The sequence below is a fragment of the Camelus dromedarius genome, chromosome 5 (assembly GCF_036321535.1).
Source record: "Camelus dromedarius isolate mCamDro1 chromosome 5, mCamDro1.pat, whole genome shotgun sequence".
Taxonomy (NCBI): Eukaryota; Metazoa; Chordata; class Mammalia; order Artiodactyla; family Camelidae; genus Camelus; species Camelus dromedarius.
The window spans coordinates 67,203,618-67,223,839 of record NC_087440.1 but is presented as its reverse complement, the minus strand read 5'-3'; the positions used below and the strand labels follow the sequence as shown (position 1 = coordinate 67,223,839).

General features: G+C 42.6%; 1 protein-coding gene across 7 annotated transcripts in view; it reads right to left on the bottom strand.

Annotated features, from left to right (window-relative positions):
* Positions 1-13,513, bottom strand: part of SIPA1L1 (signal induced proliferation associated 1 like 1) — a 338,644-nt gene extending 325,131 nt beyond the window's left edge. For 3 of the 7 annotated variants that reach the window (XM_064486083.1, XM_064486082.1, XM_064486084.1), the window contains exon 1: positions 12,396-12,536. The gene's annotated coding sequence lies outside the window, so the exon portion shown is untranslated. Of the gene's footprint in view, positions 1-12,395; positions 12,537-12,734; positions 12,795-13,398 lie in introns of those variants that run through there. The other 4 variants (XM_064486087.1, XM_064486086.1, XM_064486079.1 and 1 more) reach the window with 3 other exon arrangements.
* Positions 13,514-20,222: the final 6,709 nt, after the last annotated feature.

Sequence of the window (20,222 nt, the reverse complement as noted above, 5' to 3'; positions counted from 1 at the left end):
CCCTAACAGAGAGATGTCTTCTTGCTGGCGAGATACCAGGGAACTACCCAAATAATTTCTGCTTCCACAAAGTCTGCTCAAAAACAGAGTTCCTGTTCTCCTGACGCCCTGCTTCATTATTAAAGTCATTACTGCTTTCTTTCCACCAAACACCTGGAGTACTTTTTAGACCAAGTTCCTAAAGGTTTTCAGCTATTTGCCAACGGTTATATTCGCTACACGTGTCGGGCCCTCCAAGGCACCCTTAAAAAATGGCTTTACCATCTCTTTCTGAACCACATAACCTGCGGTGGGCACACACCGCCGATGCCAGCTGAGTCCTGTGGACTGCAGGTGCAACCAGGAGGGCCGTGGAGCAGGAGCAGTCGTCTTTCTGTTCAAACCGCCTAACGATCAGAAGACCCAGGGATGATCATCATCTTCTGACTGAAGGCAGTCCTAAAGCAACATCTCACTGTTGGGAAGGTATCTATTATCAGCAAATATTGCTGTTTTCAAGGATAAAACTATTTCCTACAACTTCTTTTAATAGATTCAAAATACTGTTGGTTGAAATATAAGACTGATGTTTTCAACATTTTTACTTGGCTCTTAAAACAAATTTTCATTCAGTGGATTCAAGTATATATTCAACTTATTTCACCTGCTATAACAAAATTGTAAGCAATCAAAAAATCCCAGAATATGTAAACAGGCATGAATCCAGAAACACAGAGAATGATCTCCCTAATAAATCTGGCCGATTAAACCTGATTTGTTAACTGATCCAAGTTATGGAAATAATAATGACTTTGAGAAAGGAAAGAGCCATCTTTTTTCCTACCTGTAGTTAGTTTCCTAAACTTCCTCTCACGTAAATAAAATCACTTTAGCTACGGTTATTAAGGGGCAAGTCTGGCACCACGCGCCTGGGTATCACTCCAATGGCTCTACACAAAATGAAGCCCCGTGAGGCCCTGGGGGAACCTAAATACGACATTCTCCCAGAAGCTGCCCGGGAATCACAGAAGGGATCAAAGAGAAAGCTTTTCCACCTATTCAGAGAGAAAACCTTTGGAGGGCCAATGCCACCTCTCTATGATACACCCTGGCCTCTGAGTGAAATATTTCAAGAGACCACAAAGCACAGAAGATGGTAACAAGTCCACTTTCCAGAAATAATACCACCACGACAGGACTTCACTTTAGAAGGTTTAACATTTGATCTCTAGAATTCTGAGAAGGGCAAATACTTTCCCCATTTCTCACACACAAGAAAACTGAAGCTCATGCAGACTACCAGACCTGCCCCGCTGCCAACCTGATTTCCCCACCTGCACGTCCACTGGCATCACACACCCGGCACGCACCAAGCAGCTCGGCCCCCCACCCGAACCTGCTTCGCCAGTCTTCCCCATCTCAGGAAACAGCCCCGCAATTATTCCAGCTGCTCAGGCCAAAAACCGTGGTGTCATCCTTGACTCCGCTCTTTCTTTCACTCCACGTCATCCAGCGTTCAGTCAATCACGTCAGCCCCACTGGAGATGCGTCCAGAATCCAGCCACTTCTCATCCCCTCCACTGCCGCTATCACCATGTCTCACCCAGGTTACTGATAGGATCCTCCAGTATCTCCCTGCTTCCACCTTTGCCCCCACCCTTCACCCTGTTCTCTACATCACAGAGTTCTGTCCTTTAAAAATATGTCAGATCCAAACCCTCTGTGCAAAACCCTCTGGTGGCTTCCCACCTCCCTCAGAGTTGCTAACTGCTATGTATCCAGGATGAGAACGGTGTCTGCCATCTAGAAGATGCTCAGTGAATACTCTGATTCGTATGTGAAAGAACAACGGCCAAAGTCACAGAGCCAGGACTACACCAATCTCCCAACAGTCTTCAGTAAAAAGCACGGCCAGATTATAACAGCCAATAATCCACCAGAGAAAATTCTTGAATTTTACCCTGCATAACTGAATCTGATAATACAGAACCGACACTATGTTGAATTTCTAACAACAAATTAAAATGAAAATATAATTTTATATAGCCATGAAATCTCACACTATGTTAGCTGAATACTCTGCATTTGGCAGGATGGGCAACTTCCAGCTTATGATCACAGCACTGGCACGCGGATCCGCAGTGGAACTCTGCTGCAGGCAGCGACGTGATGTCACCAAATCTCAAAGTCTTGTGTGTACCACACACATGAATGACAAAGGCTCTGCAAACAGCTCGGAACTGAGCCCTAGAAGGGGGTGATAAGCATTTCTAAATCTCCCACGCTGGCACTACACCAATCATGCGAAATGGGAATTAAGTTTCTTGAGTGTTACAAATAACAGAAAGGTTAGCTTCAAAATCGTCTCCTGCCAAAATTACAAGGAGAGAGTCTCATTTGAGTTAAAATGCTGATTATTTTCAGATCAGAGTGAAACGAGTGCTAAAATTATCCACATTATACAATTTTCTCAGTAAAATCATTGAGTTAGAAACAAAAACTCTACATTCCTCTTTCTCCAGTTCCTTCAAAAACATTTCTACTATCTGCAAAAAAAGTCCCAAATCATAATAATCAATTTACAGAGTTTAAATAACTGGCCTTAAAGGAAACAATTCAACCCTCAGCTTTCCTATTACAAAGGAAAATATTACTTGGTATATAAAAAGTGAACAATGAAGACTTAAATGAACAAACGAATGAAAAAGTGAATGAAGATTCAAAAGGGGGATATGACAATTAATGGGAAAATTCAGAATGAGCCAAAACTAGGTTTCTAGATTCTCGTGGAGCAGGCTTGAAGTAGAGGAAACTAAGATTTGAAAACCTTACCTAGGGCTTCAGGAAAATCATAAGCAAAATTCACTAAAGCCAGTTTCCTTTAGTCCTGTTACTTAGAAAAGCACTTGATAAAATAAATTTAGCCAAGACAGGTCTCCTTGGAAACTAAGAGGCAGAATTATCTGGTGTTTCTTTCTTCCTCTCCACAAAGAGTATTTAATATAGGACTATTTTCATCATAAACAACCACAGTTGTTTTGCATCAAAGTAAAACAGGAGGCCTTCAGCAAAAGACAAAAATCCAACCAGAGGAGAGGAACAGGACACTGGGAAAAATGACATCAATCAGTAGAGGAATATCAGCCACATGAGGGCAGGAGCTGTGTATTCTTTCAGCACTAGAAGCAGCCACTGGCCCCTGGAACACAGTGGGAGTCAGTAAACACCGAAGAGATACATGAGTAAATTACTCCTTACAAAGCCACCCAAGTAGACTTAATTCACTTGGTCACCATCAAACGACTCTATACTATAGTACTACTAACATGCAAACATAATACATTTTTCCTCCATAGAAATTCTACCAATTGTCCCCTGAATACACCCAACCAAAATTATGCCTATAGTTTTATTAAGAAGGTAAGCAAGTCTGTCTTAAGTAGCCTAAATAACTTACTAAAGCAGCCACTTATTACACTGTTCTGGCTTCAATCTCTCTCCTTCAAGTCAATCTCATACACCCGAGCCAGGTTAACTGTATGTTCTTTGCACATCCTAGAAAACAAAACAGTACTGTGGCTAAGTATTCCATCTCTGTATGTGGCCCACTGCTACTCAACGGGCAGCTACAGCAAATCAGCAACTACTGGGTTGGAACAGGAAAGGCAGCAGAGTGTCAAGGAAAAAAATATCACAAGTGACAGTTCTCGTAATAACTGATCCCCTGAGATTACTGTCAGAGGCTTTCTTTAAAGACCTCCCTTTAGCACCACGACAGAACTGACACGGGTGGTTTTGGGCATTTATACCCACTGAGGTACACGTCCCATCTTCAAGATCAATTCAAGGTCCATCACCTTCTTGAAGCTTCCCCAAGCCCCTGGACTAAGTATCTGTGGAAGCACTTTGTAAACCAGGAGCTACAGTTTGCGGCTACAGCTCTCACTCTACTAGTTTCACATACATCCTGCCATGTAAACCACTTTACCTCATTCTTCAGGTGGGTCTAGTCCCCTCAAAAGAATCAAAACTTCTTTAGATTGCTTTTCCTATTGCCAACTTCTCTGTTACTTCCCCATCAACCAACACCTACAATAGCATAAGGTAAAAATAAGTGCCATTCAAACTTCCTGATTTCAACATGTATTACAAAGCTAAGGCAATCAAAACAAGGTGGTACCGACGTACAGACAAAGAGGTCACTGGAATAAAACAGAGCGCCCAGAAATAAACCATTGCATATATGGTCAACTCGTCTTCAACAAGGATGTCAAGACCACTCAATGGGGAAAGGACAGTCTCTTCAACAACTAGTGCTGAGAAAACAGGATATCCACACGCAAAAGAATGAAGTTGAATCTTTACACCATACATAAAGATGAACTCAAAATGGGTTAAAAAACTACTTGTAAGAACTAAAACTATAAAACTTCTAAAAGAAAACATAAGGGGAAGTTTCATGACACTGGACTTAGGAATGATTTCTTGGATATGACTCCAAAAGCACAGGCAACAAAAGCAAAAATAGACAACTGGGATTATATCAAAATTTAAAACTTTCATGGATCAAAGGACACAATCAAAAGAGTGAAAAGGCAACCTACAAAACAGGAGAAAACACCTGCAAATCATGTATCTGATAAGGGGCTAATACCCAGAATATACAAAGAGCTCCTGCAATTCAACAACAAAAAATCAAATAACCTAACTGAAAAATGAGCAGACTTCAAAAGACATTTCTCCAAAGATGATATACAAATGTCCAAACATATGAAAAGACACTCAATATAACCCATCAACAGAGAAATGCAAATCAAAACCACAATGAGATACCACCTCACACCTATTAGAATGGGTATCAAAAAACAAAATAACAAGGGTTGGCAAGGATGTGGAATTAACACTTGTACACAGCTGCTGGGAATGTAAAATGATGCAACTGCTATGAAACACAGTATGGTGGTTACTCAAAAAAAATTAAAATAGAACTACCATATGATACTTAAGTCCCACTTCTGAGTCTATATCCACAGAAATTGAAAGCAGGGTCTCAAAGAGATATCTGTAAAGCCAGGTTCATAGCACTATTCACAATAGCTAAGAGGTAGAAGCAACCCAAATGTCCATCTGTGGATGAACAGATAAACAAAATGTGATACACACATACAATGCACTGTTACTCAGCCGTAAAAGGGAAGGAAATACTGTGACGTGCCAACATCTATGAACCTTGAGGACATTATGCTAAGTGAAATAAGGCAGTCACAAAAAGACAAATACAGCATGATTTACAAGTAGAAATAATAAAACAAATAATAAAGTAGAATGGTGATTGCCAGGGAAGAGAGGCGGATTGCTTAATGGGTATAGTTTCAGATTTACAAGATGAAAATATTCTAGACTTCTGTTTCACAACAATAGGAATATCCTAAACACTACTGAACTGTACACTTACAAATGGTTAAGACCATAAATTTTATGCTTTCTGTTTTTCACCCCAATAAAAAAAGTAAGTGCCAACATGCAAACACCAAATTGGATTCACATGTTCTACCTCCACTGCAGGAGTCTAAGCAGCCTGACCCTTTTAGCAGTTGGCAGTCATTTCCAAATTTCTGCCAAGCTGTCTTTTTTAATCAATGGGACTGTACACATGATCGAAGGCTTTCCCTTTATCCAACCAAAATGAAGTTTCTACAAACCCTAGTCAGCTGCTTTCTGGTTTAAGCCCACTACTCGTTTACCTTATTGTCCCACAAAAATCCAAAAGATTCACCTACTGAATTTCTTCAAACCACCCATCCACGTGTTATCCAGCCGCTTCCCCAAAGAAATGCCCCGAGATCACTGCTTCTCCACCCTCCCCCACCCAGGCAGCTGCTGACCCAAACCGCTGAAGATCACTACTATAAAACTCTACCTTGAAAACGGTCTTCGGACCAATCCCACCAAAAGCGATTATCAGGCTGAGGTTCTTGAACTTTTAATAAGCCTTTTCTGTGACCCCTGTAGCTCTTCATAACCTATCACGTAGCTATTGAAAAATTATTTTGTCATGCAATTATTACTATATCTTATTTCCTATTACAAAGGATCAGCACTAGGATCTTAATTTAAAAAATAAAATAAAGTGACACTGAGACTTTGGGAAGAATCAGAGAGGCATTTCTCAAACTGGAAGAGATGAGGGTTAGGAACCACATTTAGTTTCAAGCCTCCTAACAGGATTCCCAAGGGCACATTCTAAGCCAGAAGGCAAACCCCACTCCAAAAATATATACACACAGAGTACACTCTCGTTATCCATGAAATTCCAGCTACTTAGAAATTAGACTCTGGCAAAATACATTGGCAGAGCCCCTGAGATCTTTGTTGGAGTAGCCAGAAGTACAATTAGGGAAAAGGGAAGAGTTAAATCAAATACACACTAACCCTCATTTCAAGAGTAAGAATATTTGTTTTTGAAGTCCTTGAAAGAAAAAGGAATGTGGTTCCCGTAAGTCACAAACTAACATTTCTTGAAAAAATATGGGAAAATATTTCTTTCCATTTTTTCCCCCTGAGCATACACAGGTGAAGCAAGGAATGAGTTAGTCACATTGAGTGGAAATTTTAGAACATTCTATCAATGCATAATTACTTATCTTACAGGTATCTCCTTACAAGTGGCCTCTCTTCCTGAGGGCATGAGATACCACCGTTCAGTTATCAGCTGCTTCTCTGAAAGCATCAAAAAAGTGAAAAGAAACTTATAAAAACAAATTGCCAATCAATTCCGGGAACTAAAATTGTTAAAGAAAATGCCAGGAGCTCACAACATATCAAACCAGAATTCCTATCTAGGCAAATAATTGAGAATATGAAGAAAAATGAATTAGAAAAAGATCATACAGGAGCCAATGGAAATAAGGCTGATCGCAGCTGTCTTGAGTATAGGAATGTGGGCATTCAGCACACAGCCCTATTGCTTTTGATTTCTTAATAGCTTTATTCTGAGAAGTTTAGAAGTTCTAAAAGGAAGCAAGACGCTGAACCACAAAAATCAATCAATGACAATACTTGTAGCTTTGGTAAAAGGCTTTCTGGAAAAAAAAGAAAGAGATGGGGGGGCGGAGACAGAAAGGGAGAGAGAGAAGAAGAACCAAAATTCACTCTGGTGTCTCTGAAATTGATTTAACCTGGACCTGTTCTGGGGGTGGGAGAGGAAAACAGGAATCCAGGGGCCGCCACCGTGGGATGGCCAGTCTGCTCAAGCTGGCTCTGAGTGACCCTCTGTTTGTGCAAATCAGTAACTCTCTCTTTCCAGGACATTCACCAACAAGCATCCTAGTGCCTTTCCCAAACTGAAAAAAGGGAAATCTAACATTATGTAATTGACTGTTTCCCACAATTTAAAGTTAGGCATGCTACAATCCTAATTAGAGGGAGAACCTAGTGCAACATGACAAGTAACAAATTAGAAATCCAAAGGCTGAAAATTCTCATCCCAGACCTCTAGAAGCAAAGAGAAACAGCTTCACCCCACTCCATGGCGCACCACACAAGGCACTGCTGTTGACTGAAGTCCAACAAAAGAAGGCCCTGACATTCCACTGGGTCGTTTTGGTGCCATCTCACTAGATCTTCAAGAAAACACACATGTTCTCTTTTGCAACCGGGTTACCTTATTCCTCCCCAGCCACAGTAAAAGGAGAAAATGGAAGGACCAGCCCCTCCCTCAAAAGATATACCCGACAGATTTTCCTACCCTCGTGATCACAACCCAATCACACTCACGTTATTCTAACCCTCACTCGAATCACCTGCGTTTCAGAGAGCCAAAGAAAACAGATTCCTTGTTTCTATGACTCACTCCAGAGCTCACCAAAAACCAACCAAAAGAATAAATGAGCTGTCATCCAAGAATAATTAACTTTACATATATAAAACCTTTGGAAAACAAAATGCCATAAAAGTGTGTAGGCTTTGTTTTGCTTTTGTTAATTAGCTAAGCATAGAAAAAACTAAAAACAAAAATCCAATGGAGCCAATTTATTACCCACACCAAAAAAGTAAAAGCGCAGTGGAGAGAAGGTTGGACTGTCAATCTCAAGTGACAGTGACACTCGTATTTTAACCAGCACCGCAGGTGGGAAAGACACAAATTTTTGTGTGAGCACTGAAGGAATAACTTAATGCTCAACCCTCCCCAGGAAAGGTAGAGTCCCACACTCAAAGGGCAGTCACCCAACCAGCAGGGATGTTTCTTCTCTCCTGGCTCAGATTACCCCAGGGGAAGGTAGGGTGGTGATATATAAATCACTTGCGGTTTCAACAGGAAGCTCCTACAACTTCTTCCTGTTTTATGGGCAATTACCCCTCCACCGGACCATCCTCCCCAGCCCCTACCCCCACCCCCTGGTAACCCAGAAACATCGCTGAGAGAGAAGGTCTAAAGTTGCCACCGTTCCAGAAACAAGGAAGGCACAACCACTTTCTTTGCCAAATGAAAAACGAGTTTAAGATGGGAAGAAAACGGTCAACTACAACAAATTAAGTTTGGCTTCTCTAAAGAGCATACAAAGTATATTATGCTCTGAATTAGCCAACATTCCTTTAAAAAAAAAAAAGACCACAGGCTTTCCATGTAAATACTTAAACTCATAATTTCTTTTTCCATAACTTTGTAATTTGAGTAACTCTAAAGCTTAGTTACCAAACACTACATCAATGTGGTTTTCATAACTTTTCAACCTTCATGTACATTTCATTTTAAGTTTTGCTTCCTCTCATTTTAGGCATTTAATAAATACTGAACACTTGACTGTGGCGGGGGTAGTAAATAAACTTTAACATAACAGACTCTAAGTTAGGAAAAAAAAAACAGGAAGCAAAGAAGTTCGGTTAAATTGGAAAACCTGCCTTCCAATCACTGTGTGATCAGTGACTAGTACTTCTACAACCTTCAAAAAAAGCACTTCAACTTTCTGGGCTTCAGTTTCCCCATCTGTGAAATGGAGAAGAAGGGCCAAATGATTTATGCTCAAAATCCCTTCTAACTTCAACAATCTATGAATCTCTTCATCAGAAAGTAGGAAAGTGCAATTACAAATAAGACTTTATGGTTTACAAAAGACTTCCATAGATATATTCTCAATAATTTTTGCAACAGAGCTGTGAAGCAAGTATTATGCCCATCAGTGCAGAATCACACTTTTTTCAGAAAGATAGCTCAGAAAGAGGTTTGATTATTTTTTTAAGATCTCATAGCTGGAAAATTTAAAACCCAGACCTTCCAAGGACAAACACTGGGCCCCATTATTTCAAAAATTAATTTAAGTAAGTTAAAATTCAAAAATAATTGCCTATTAATTATTTATAATAGCCAAAACATGGAAGCAACTTAAATGCCCATCAAGAGATGAACGGATAAAGAAGATGTACACACACACACACACACACATATATACACACAATGGAACATGAAGCAATACTTGGTGGAACTGAATACTACTCAGCCATGAAAAAGAATGAAATAATGCCATTTACAGCAACATGGATGGAACAAGAGATTATCATACCAAAGCGAAATAAGTCAGGCAGAGAAACACAAATATCATATGACATCATTTATATGTGGAATCTAAAATATGATACAAATGAACTTATTTACGAAACAGAAACCGACTCACAGACACAGAAAGCAAGCTTATGGTGACCAAAGGGGAAGGGGGGGAGGGATAAATTAGGAGTTTGGAATTAGCAGATACATAGTACTATATATATAAAATAGATAAACAAGGACATACTATATAGCACAGGGAACTATATTCAATATCTTGTAATAACCTATAATGGAAAAGAACTTGGAAAAGCATATATATATATATATATATATATATATACACACATACATATACACACACACATACATATATATAAAACTAAATCACCTTGCTGTACACCTGAAACTAACACAAGATTGCCAATCAACTACACTTCAATTTAATAAAATTTTTTTTAATTGCCTGCTATCCAAAACTCAGGGTATCAGAACACCAAACCAGGAAAGGTTACTACAAATGGCCTCACTGCACTGTTAAGTTCCTTGAGGCCAAGAACACACTATTACTCACCTCTGGAATCACTGATCTTAACACAGCATGCCTCCCAGGTAGAGGCATTCAATAAATGCTGTTTGACTTACCACAAATTTCAAAAGGTTAGGAATACAGTGATATTATGGAGGACAATTTTTTTTCTGAATTTAAGAACTTCTATGGTTTGAGTGAAAAGGAAGAAAGAAGCACTGTGTATCTGAGTGCTAGCTCTACATCATAGGGATGAGTCTATTTGTCTTCCTTAGAGAAATTCCCATTTGATCAGTGAATCAAAAGGCTCAAATCTGCAATGTCACCTGAAAATCTTCAGGCATGCTTCACATGTGCACTGATGTGGACCAAGAGAAATGATAGCACAACACTGAGCCTGAAGGAAGCACATAATCGTGCTATCATTAATCACCATGTACTTTCCCCTAAGTCAGAAAGATGCAGAGAATCTGTACTCATACTGTTCTGCCTCTCCTCCTGCTACTGTTCCACAGTTCAAAGAGATAGAAAACAGCCACTTATTGAAAAACTCAAGCTGCAACCATAAGACAGAACACACACATATTCCAACTCAGAGTCAACCAAGATCTTCCAAAGTCTTTACAAAACCACTAATCTCAAGCAATCTTCAATCTGTGACTTCAATAAAGTTACTAGAAGGTGTTTTTTAAAAGTTGCTGAAAAAAAAAATCAAGGGAGTTGGGGGGGTACACAAATATTACACACCCAATTCAATGCAAAAGCAAAATAAATACAAAAGTGAGGAAATAAAAGTGAAAAGATAGAGTTAAAAGAATCTTAATATAGAATTTCAGTGAGCTGCTTTGCAATTATCAAGTCAACCTTGCCACAGAATCCTATGACGAAGTCATAACTAACACTGCCTGACACTTCAGATCTAAAAAGTTCACTGCACCAGAACTGCAAATTCAAACTCAAGGAGCAGTACCAGGAACTACAGAGAAGCTAACAGCAACACCTACTGACTGTCTTCAGCCACTTGTCAAACTTGTTCTTTCAGTCAACTAGAGAAATCTAATGATACAGTCAACTTCAAGAGTCCTTTACTTAGTATAATGAGATAAAAGTTGTCAGCCACATAAAACCATTCTTCCTTCAAAATCTCTTCTTTCGCCCCTAACCATTTATGTGCAGATCATCACTAAAATCATTTTAAATGCACTGTTAATTGCTAATGCCTTAGTATAAATAATTTATTCCATGGGAAAAATATTTTAATATTAATATTCTTGTGAATAACTAGCATGTCATCTAATAGTCAGACACATCAGTGACTATAAACTGTTTTATGAAAACCTTTTATTTGAGACTACTGCTGTTACCACTGTCCTATATTACTTCCATCAGCTTTTTTTTTTCTTTCCTGGTAAAGGTGGCTTAATTGTACCTTTTAAAAATGAAAAAGGGGAAAGTGAAAGTCATTAAATCAGGATTATACAGAAAATTAATACTGTTACTGAACTGGATGCAGAGAATGATTCTGTAGGATTTAATCATGTACTTTTCCAAAAGATTAGGTCAGAGAATCTTTGCCTTGGATGAATATTCCATATGAGAAAACAAGGGAAAGTTGACACTTAACTCCCACAGAGTACCAGCATAAAAACAATGGCTTTAAGAGTCTGAGTCAGAGTTTCAACATAAAAGGTTTGCTTTATAGAGGAAACGCCAACCCCAGTTCATCCAGATAGACCTGGAACCTGATGAAAGTCGACACCTTTACTCTGAAATTTGCATCGCATCACTGGCTCCCAGTTTAGAAATACAATCGCTTAGCAGATAGTAAGAATTTCAGTGAATGCTGCCTCTACAATACCCGTCATGAAAAATAAAATCTGTAAGGTAAATGCAGCCTAGGAGCCATCAGTCCCCAAATGCTTCTCTTCAAAACGAATACCAACAACTCAATGAAACATCTTCCTTGAAAGTGAGCCATTTGCCTTGCTTCTCTGTTTTCCAAACGGTGAACCCGATGAAATTTCAACCTGCCCAACACGATTACTTGTCCACCTAGAAATGCCGTGGAGCGCGATAGGGAGCCTGGCAAATTTCCTTTAAGGTCAAGAGAAGTTGGAAACGGGGTGAAGGAGAAAAAGTTCTTTTTTTGCAGTACCTTCACGCTTCCCCAGCCCTCTCGTGGTTTACTCGCTCCAAGGAAAGCTGGCTAGAGCATCCCCGGATTCCACTCTCCACCAGACCCCCGGGAGAGAAATTAACCACCCGCGGGCACCGAGCTGCTCTTCCTCCTTTCTCACGAGTAAACCTCTCGGCCTGTCCCTCCTGCACAGCCTGCAAAGCGCTCACCCAGGTGACTGAAGGTGGAGACGAGCAGCGGGGTGGTCGCAGCCACCTCGACGGGGGCGCGGGTCTCCCGGCCTCTAGCACAGGCGCCTGGCGGAGAGTTGTGCAGATTCGGATTCCAAGGTGCGCGCGCGCGCGCGCCGGGCGCGGTGCAGCCCGGACTCGCCCCCGCCGGGCTGCGCTATAAGCACGCCACCAAATCGGAAATAAAAACTTTGACCGGCCTCCTGGTGTCTTGCTCCGGGTTCCGGACCCGCGTCCCGGCCAACATTGCGGTGGGGGCTGTCAACAGTGCTGCACCCCCGCTCCCCTGCCCGGACCCGGGACGCGGGAGCAACTTACCTCTCGGCCCGGCCTCCCGGTGCAGCCGCGCGTCCGGGGCGCGTCCGCCGCGCGCTCTCCCTGGGGAGAAAGAGAAATCGTGCAGACGGTCGGCGCGCGCTCACTCGCCGCCTCCTCTGCAGAGAACGGCTGGCGGCTAGGCCGGGGCGGGCGCCGAGCGGAGGGGGGCTCGGGGAGGCGGGGGCGGAATCAGCTCAACTCCTGAGCCTGCCTCCGAGGGGCACCCGGAATGCAAGCAGGAGAGCAGCCGGCGGGGGCCGCGCTCCCGACGGAGTGGGGGGCGGAGGTGCCCGGCTTCCCGGGCATCAACTATTGTCCAGGCGCTCAGGTCCCCGCTTGAGACGCCTCCGAGGCTCAGCGCCCCCCATCCGGCCCGTGTGCCAAATAGCTGAGGGGGCGGCCGAAACTGGAAAAGAGTGCGGGTGGCTGGGGTCCGGGGTCCGAAGTCCGGGGTCCGAAGTCCGAGGTGGGCGCGGGGGAATAGGGAGGTGGGTGCCGAGTGGGGGAAGGGACAGGTAACTGCAGAGGGGGGCGGGAAGGCCCAGGAGGTTCCGCGGGGGGAGGAAATGGGGAGGGAGCCCCGGAGGCGGGAGAGGATGGAGTGGCTGCGGGGGTTGGGGAGGAGGTCTCAGAAGCCCTGACCTGGCCCTCCCCGGGGACCCACCTCCCGGGGACTCAGGGCTGCTCGGACTTTCGCTCACGCACACAGTGAACTCGCTCACAAAGTTGCCGGCGGTGGCGGCGCCGCACTCGCCTTTCCCCTCCCCTCCCCACCTCCCTTCCCTATTCCTTCCCCTCCTTTACTCCCTTCCTCCCTCCCCAAGTCTCGGGTGAGATCACCGTGGCGAGGCTTAACGCTGCGCTCAAATCTCGCGAGAGAAGCGACAGCTCAGCCCAGGCGGCGGGGGAAGTGAAAGAGTTGGAGGAAGGTGGGGGACCGCGGAACTCCTAGTTGCTATGACGACGGCAAAGCCCTGGATTCCTGTCTCCTGCGGAGAGCAGAAGCAGCAAACGTGGGTGCAAGTTTCCAACCTGTCCCCTCCTTTGCCCTACACCCTAATGGTGGGGAAAGAAAGGGATAGAAGCGGCAAAAGATTTTTAAACCAATTTGAGAGGGCATCTGGAGAAGACCAGCGTCATGATATCTGGCTAAATTTGGAAAATAAGGTTAATTATTTTTTAGAGATTCTGCGACAGATCTCTGCCATAGAAGCCAGCACATATCTGAACCCCCAATTTCCTACCATATAGTCAACTTTTCATGTCTAATATCTTCCCCCAACCACCACCCACTCTGTATGCTCCCTCTCTCCTCCCCGGCCAGCCCCCCCCATCCCACCCCACCTCCCTACCACCACCACCAGACGGGCCGCCTTGAGGATTTGCCTTATCCATCTTTGTATCCTCGGCGCCTCCACAGGCTTGGTACATAGTAGGTATTTACTTAATGTCTACTGGAAAAATGAATGCAACAGACTGTACGTGTCCTCAGTACTTTCCTTTCACCCCACCTTGGAAAGTACTTAGGCTTAGAATATAAATTTCTGCCCACAGTTATGTTTTTGGCTCTATTAAACTATCCTTCCATTTCTGTTCACACAGAATGTATCTGTTTTTCAGTAGTTATAATCCCTCCTTTCTCTTCCTCCATCTTTATCTCGTGAAAATCCTACTCACCATGGCGGGTGGGGCAGGGGAGCAGGCAATCATTAAACTTCTTCAGATGCCTTCATACCTACTTATAGTTATTTTGGTGGCGGTGTGAGTGTATTTAGTTTGGGACTTTGGTTTGAGTTAGCATATTTATTAAATAACAAGTTTATTAGGGTTAAACTTATAATCAAGTTTATTAGGGTTAAACTTATAATCAAGTTAAGGGTGAACATGAAATTTTCTCATTCCCCTATTTCTCTTATTTGTAAACACTTTTATTTGGGGATTTTATATACTCACTGCCAAAATAAAATGAATACTGTTAATAGACACTAAGCTTACAATTTCAAAATAGATAAGTAAAATAAGATTCCATGGTATGTGAATTATATCTCAATTTAAAAAAAGATTCCATTCCTATTGACATAAATATGGGAAAACCATTACTTAAATAAATAGGTAACATGCAAGCTTAAATGCTGTGTTGGTGAAAGCTTTTATGTTAGAAACCTAGTGATACAGTGATAAAAAACACTGGACAAAGTCAGGAAACTAAGGTTTGAGTTCCTCTGTGTCGCTGCTAATTGAGTCTCCCTGAAAAGTTATTTAATCTTTCTGATTCTTCATCTGTAAAATGAGAGGTAGCCCACACATTAGGTCAATACAGCTTTAAAATTATGTGGCTCTTAGACCTATAAAAAATTTCAATAAATAACAGATTTTCCTTTTATATCAAATAAGAGTTTTTCATCTTGTAGTAGGTCAGTTTCAGAGTTTAGCTACATGTTGACAGTTGCTTTTAAAGTTCTCTTGTCTCAACTATAAAAACAACAAAAACATTGACCATGTTACAATAATTTCAAAGGGAATCCATTGTTCTTTATTTGCTTTTACACAAACTCAACACAGATTTCTTGTTATTTAATAAATATGCTAACTCAAACCAAAGACCCAAACTAAATACACTCACACCCCCACCAAAATAACTACTACTAAGAAGGAAAGAGGGAGGGAGAGAAGGGAAGGAAGAAGGGTAGGACTTAAATTCATAGATCAGTATTTTTAATATCAAAGTTTTAGAAAGAAATACAATGGAGCAGCACCATCAATCCTGTTGCTCTGTTTTAAGGAACTATTTTTCATAGCGTAGCATGCTATTGTAAATCAGTTGTTCACCAGCCCTGTCTCAACTTTTAACATAGTTTTGCCCTTAAAGGATGGCTGCCAACCTGTATTCACCAACCCAGCACAATTTCCAGGGCACCTGTTTTATGTCTCCCGGGTAGCAATTGATACATTTGAAATAACTGACCCAAGTGCTAGCCAAATCTATTAAGTTTTTTCAATGTTTCTTATGAGGCTCAAGAGATGAGCAGTGGCCTCAAATTACAAAGATAATTTCCCTAACCTTCAGGCCTAGTAGAGCAGGAGAGACTGTCCTAGGAACATAAAACTGCTCTGTCAAGATCCTGAGATGCTCTTTATCCCTCCCTGGTGGCAGAACTTTGGCCAGTGTTTCTGAAGGAAATAGAAGACAAAATCCACCAAAGCTGAAGTTCAAACTGCATGGCTCTCTGGGTCAGGCACTCTGTCTGCATCCTCCCTGACCTTGCTGGGGTTTCAAGATAGCAGACAAGGAAAGCAGAAGGGGGAATAGAGAGTTTGTCAATCACAGATAAAACCTCAAAACCACTTCTTCCCACTCCCTCTATTGGCTTTCTATCCACCTCTACCCAACCCCCTCCCCTACTTACTCAAGGGCTGTGAAAGCCATCCCCACTATGAATAGAACCCCCTCCCTATTCACTTCTGAGTTTGTTAAAGCGCTGTCAGGATTCGTTTCCCTCTGGTTATTCACTTCTGCTCAACAGCACACCCTCACATATCTAATATGGAATGAACTTTGACACACAAAGACCTGCCAAGCAAGGAAAATATATATTTTTTTTCCTAAATATTACCACCATCGATTTACATGTGCATGTTTTACAATTAAAATCTGTTTATCCAGCCTATTATCATCAGTTCAGGACTTCCTGTTACTGGCTATACATCTACAGGCCATTACTAACTAAATTTCAGAGAAAAAACTCAGCTATAAAGAAAGGGCAAAGTGCCCTGCCAATCACCCAAGATTAAATTACATCCAATGCTGTTTCAGTTTTAGTTGTTTGTTTTAGCCCTATGTGATATAACTCTATTTACCTGAATACTAGATTGCTTAGAACACCTCATTCTCCCATCTACAGCAAAATATTTATTACATGTTTAAAACATCAACTACCATATAATCCATGAACATTCCTCAGCAAAGCTACTATGCTTCCTTGTCCATTCTCTCTCCCAAAGGACTGTTTCACACCTTCTCCTCCTACAGCAAACCTCCTGCTTCTTACTGACAGCTAAAGGCCATGCTTCTTTCATTGGCAAAATACAAGTGATAAGAAGAGAACTTAGCACACACTCCATCCCTACCACTCTGTCTACCTACCCACCTGCATCTGTCTGCATGGCCTCTTCCATCCTCCTGGCACTTATGATAAACTCTTGGTCCTCTTAGCCAAGGTTACCCTCGCCACCTGTGTACCAATCCCATCCGCTCTGACTTGGGAGACTGATTCAGCAATTGTCCTCTCTCGCACACACATGTCAGGAAAATTTCCCTCTCTACAGAATCATTTCTGAGTGCTTACAAGCCCGCTGTAATATCTGCCATGGTAAAAAATAAAACATTTCCTAGATTCCATAGCTCCCTCTGCTTCACTTGACCACTGGATTCATCAAAAGGTTTTTCCACACTTGATATCTTCAGTTCCTCTCCTCCCATTCTCCTAAATCTTCTCTGAGTGGCCTTTCATCCTCACCACTCCGAGGGAAACAGGTCTTCTCAGAGTCCCTAGTAACGACCACACTGCTAAATCCAGCAGTCAGTTCCCATCCTCACCTCACCTGACCTCTAAAGCATCAGCGGAAGAAGCTGATTACGCTTATCCTTGAAAAAAGTTTCTTCACATGGCTTCTGGGTTAAGAATTTGTCTTGGTTCTTCTCCTCCCTTTCTGGCTCTGTCATTATCGAATCCCTATACATAGACGTCCCCAGAACTCAGTCCTTGGACACCTTCTCTCTGTGGTCCCTTATGATTCCATGACAGTCTCACCAGCCTGATAGCTAAATGCCATCCATTTACTGACTACTCTCAAATTTACATCTCCAGGCCAGGTGCCTCTGCAGACTCCAGACTTCCACATCCACCTCCTACTCAACTTCTCCAACTGTTTGTGTAGTAGGTATCTCAAAAATCACATGTCTAAAACTGGAAAGCGCCAACATTCCTCCCAAAACCGGTTCCCTCCTGCAGTTTTTCCTACCTCAGTTAAGGGTACCTTCCAGAGAGTCAGAGGTTCTTATTCAGAGGGTAAGTCTTAGAGTCATCCTTGACCTTCTAGGTCTCTTGTATGACACATCAGACCCGCAGTGAATTCTGTAGGCTCTTCCCTCCAAATATGTGCAGAGTGCAACCACCTTCCACCCACTGCAACTCTCCCTCTCTGATTCAAGCCATTTCTCACTGGGTTTCTTAAGGAGTCTCCCTTTCTGGTCTCCCTATTCCTGGCCTTTCCCTCAATATTTTATTCTACACACAGGGTCTGAGTGTGGAGCATGAGCAACTCAGATCAGGTCACATCTCTGCTCAAAAGCCTCCCAGGCCTTCTCATCTCCCTCAGAGAAAAAGCCAGAGTTCCAGTTCTGGCCTGGAGGGCTGTTCATTCTCTGACTCCTTTCTAGACCTCAGGCTTCACCACCTTCTAATCACCCTCCCTCTCTCCATTCCAGTCACACCCACCCCTCTCTGTTCTTTGCATTCACCAGGCACTCTCCCACCTCCAGGCCTTGCCTTTGCTGTTCCCTCTGCCTGGAAAACTGTTTCCCCAAATGTTTGCATGACTCACTCTCTGAGCTCCTTTAGGCGTCTGTTCAAAGGTAACAGTGTTGTTCACGTGCCTTCTTGCTCTTTGATGCTGTCTCTTCTCCTGGGATATCTTGCTAGGGGGTGCCCCCCCACCACGGGCTGTGTTTCCCGGGCTCCCTTGTCTGGGGCCTCCAGCTGGTTGTGTTCAGCCATGGAGAAGCATGAGAGGCATGTGGACAGATGGAAGGGGCAGACTTTTCTCTTCCTCTCTGTCCACCTCTGGCAGTGTCTTACTGGCAGATACATCTCCTCTTTGGCCCCAGGTTGCACTGGCTGAGAACCATCCCCAGGCTCTGGTATCATCTTTATCCTAAGGGTGACAGCAGCTTTCTAGTGTTAAGAATCTCTGGGTTGCCTCATCATCCTGATTAGCCTCACAGCCCTCTCATCACCTATGTCACAGTTCCCTGGTGTTAAATGCCTTCTATTTGAATTACCAAGACTGGTTTCTCTTCTCCTAACTGGACCTTGATGCTTACAGTCGCCCTTTATGAAACAGCAACCACCCCAGTCTCATAATCCCCAGGCTCCTCACTCAGCTTTATTCTTCTCTCAAGTCCTCATCACTCTCTGACACAGTGCTTAATTGTTGGCTGGTTTACAGTCTGTCTCTCATGTAGAATGTAATGCTCTGTTACTGCTGCATTTTCAGCACCTAGAACAGCGCCCACCACATAGTAGGCACACTATGCTTGCTTGTTAAATGCGCAAATAGTGTTGTTTTAAAGACAAAGTCACAGGGCTAGCAGAGTATGGTAGGGACTAGTTCTCCATGTCCTAATGCCTGCAACCTGTGAATATGTTATTTTATGTAGCAAAAGGGACTTCACAGATGTGATAAAATCAAAGATCTTGAGATGGGAGGATTATCCTGAATTATCCAAGTGGGAAAATACAATCACAAGGCTCTCATAAGAAGGAGGTGGAAGAGTCAGAGTCATAGGAGCAGCACTGACCATGGAAACAGAGTCAGAGAGATATTTGAAGATGCGGCACCGCTTTGACATTGGAAGAAGGAGCCATGAGCCAAGGAGTACAGGCAGTTTCCAGAAGCAAGAGAAGGCAAGGGAAATGGAATCCCCTGCTGGAGTCTTCAGAAGGATGACAGCCTGGGTGAGATCTTGATTTCAGCCCAGTGAAACCCATTTTGGACTTCAAACGTCTAGAACAGCAAGATAATATATTTGGGCTATTTTAAGCCACTAAATTTGTAGTAATTAGGTACAGAAGTAATAGGAAACTAATACAAAGAGTTTTCTTCATGTATCAGTTCTTAGGCATGTGGCTTGTTCACTCTTAAATCTCTACTGTCTAGCATAATTCCTTATACAAGGAAAGCACTCAATAAATGAACAAAGTTTAACATCAAAGCAGAATTAGGGCTCCTGTCCTGATGGAGTGGCCAAATCGCTAACTGACTTTACCCAATCTTAGAAAAGGAAGAGCATCTTGCTAGTAAGAAGTCTCCTTGAGCTTTTTGAGCCATGAAGATCTAGGGCCCCAGGGTAGGGAGACCGCCCAGGTTTTAGGCACCAGTGTCAGCTACAGAGAATGAAGACCAGTCCCACTAGGCTTTGTATCATATGTTAAGGAGCTTGGGCTTTATTCTGTAGGCAATCAGGAGCCATTGAAGGATTTTTTCAGCAAGGCAGAGATATATTCAAATTTGCATTGAGGAGGTTATAGCACAATTAAAGCATGAGTTTTAGAAATGCATGGGTCAGAGAAGAGGTCAGAACTGGAGTTATAAATGTGGAAGGCAGTACCTCATAGTTGCTGCTATTATCACATTAGAATAATATTTTAATTAAAAGCAGCCTCACAAATTTTCTTTCTCTTCTTATAAGTATCTTCCTGCAAAACA